Source organism: Echinops telfairi, unplaced genomic scaffold (assembly GCF_000313985.2).
Source record: "Echinops telfairi isolate 266 unplaced genomic scaffold, ASM31398v2 ScPeMD7_7469;HRSCAF=8507_0, whole genome shotgun sequence".
Taxonomy (NCBI): Eukaryota; Metazoa; Chordata; class Mammalia; order Afrosoricida; family Tenrecidae; genus Echinops; species Echinops telfairi.
Window position 1 is genome coordinate 84,845,276 of NW_022111372.1, and position 2,168 is coordinate 84,847,443.

Sequence of the window (2,168 nt, forward strand, 5' to 3'; positions counted from 1 at the left end):
ATCAACTTCTAAATTACTTCTGTGATCCATTCAAGTCAGTGTTTAAACTAACCAACTAAATTCACACGTGACCACCTGCAGTAATATGCATCTGAGGAGTCCATGGTATGTTATGAAGAGTACCATAGAAACTACTGTTGTCCATAACACGAGCGCACCAGACTGGGCAATATTTTATTCTGTGATTCGTAAGGTCGGCATGAGTCAGAGATGACTCAATGGCAACTAACAACAACAACAACAAAGACTAGTGTGCGCGCCGTGCTTTGCTTTTAATGATAATTTTAGTAACAGTTAACAGAATAAATTGGTTTTCCATTCAGCAATTTATACACATTTGGTTTGTGTCATTAATTACATTCCAGACCTGGAACAGCTTTCTTCTCACGTTCTCCCTGGATTTGGCCGTTTCCACTAGTCCATCTTCATGTCCCTGACTGCCGTCTGGGCAAACGCTGTCCTACAGATCACATATGGCTGACTGATCTAATGGTGCAGACCTTCTTGGTGTTATTAGTTGCCTTACAAGTTTGTCTATTATTTGGCTGAATGTTAAAGTGAGTTCAGTTGTAGAACTGAAGATTATCTAAGGATCATCATGTCTCCATTGAACTGATAGCTTGGCCTTTGTTATTGTTTGTGTTTTGTTCCACATTTTTCTCCCACTCCATCCAGGACCTTGTATTGTGAGCCTTCAGAGTGGTCAGCAGTGGTAAGGAGGCGCCATTTAGTTCTTCTGGTCTCAGGGTTTGGGATACTGAGATGCACGTGGTCCATTAGTCCTTTGGACTGCTTCCTTGCATCACTGATTTTCTTTGCTCCAAGTAGGGAGAGATCAATAGTTGTACTTTCAATGGCCACTCACAAGCTTTTAAGACCCCAGTAGAATGTAGTCAATAGCTTTGTGAACCACGTTATGCCAATTGATCCCCCAATACAATAGTTCTCAGGTCCACCAGCTCATTCCTTGAATAAGTTTTTTTTTATGATGTTCCCTGTGTGCTCTACTATATTCATGGGTAGATTTCAGCACATATAGATACATAGATATAAACATTCTCTAGCAAATATATATATATATTGGTATTTACAGTCCCATTCCCATTCCCAGAGTGGTTTAGATTGCACCACTGTCGGGTTGTGTAAGCAATAGCATTTACCTTTTTGTCTTTACCTCATGTGCTCTTCCCAGTGTCTGCTTTGCCTTGATAATTTTGTGTGGATCTCCCCTTTATTGTATGCTGCCTCTCTCTTCACCCAAGGTAATACATGTTTATTCTCTAGGTAGATTTAATTTACCTTTCCCTCCAACCCTCGGTCACCTCCAAAGACGGTTCCTTTCTGCATATAAACCTTTCTTTGACTTGTTACAACAGAAACCTCACATTTGCCATTTTGTGATTGTTTAATTTTACTCAGCATCTGTGGCAGTTACATAATCTCCTCTCAACTTGTGAAGGGTGGAGTCTAGCCTGTCAGTAAGGTCACAGCTTGATGACTTCATTTGGAGGCGTGAAGGAGATAAACACCTCACTGGAGGCTAGATATAGATATATTCTCTGCCTCTCTCTCTGTAGGAAATTCCTGTTGACAAGCCACGTGGAGCTATGCTGATGGAAACAGAGCCCTGGAGCTGGAGGAACCATATGGAGACCCACGCCAGCACTAAGGTGTTTCAACTGCCACTGGATCCACAAGACTTTCCACCCAGTGGCCTGTGATCTTCCTGCATTCAGCATCATTGCATGGCTGCATGAGCCTAAAGAGGAAATTATAGACTGGTATTGGACATGTGGGCTAATATTGGACTTACGGACTTGACTGGACTGGGCTGGGATATTTTCTTAATATACAATTGCTGTTTTATATAAACTCTTTCTTATACACATATGAGTGTCTATGGATTTGTTCCTCTAGTCAATGCTGACTAACACAGCATCCATGATTCACTGTGTCATGAGATGGTTTGCAGATTCATTGATATTCTCTAGTGTTGTATAGCAGTCCACTGTGTGCATGGACCATCGTTGATCATTTCATCTCCTGGTGAGTGCCTACTTTTGCGATCATGTATGACAGTGTGATGACCATGGGTATGCACATTCATGTCATGACCCTTATTTCTCTAGGAGATATACCTACTACTGGGATTGACATTTCTGCTCCCC

At 41.7% G+C, this 2,168-nt stretch overlaps 1 pseudogene; it reads left to right on the forward strand.

Moving 5' to 3' along the window:
- The first annotated feature begins 2,068 nt into the window (after positions 1-2,068).
- LOC115873535 overlaps positions 2,069-2,168 on the forward strand; it is a 3,020-nt pseudogene continuing 2,920 nt past the window's right edge.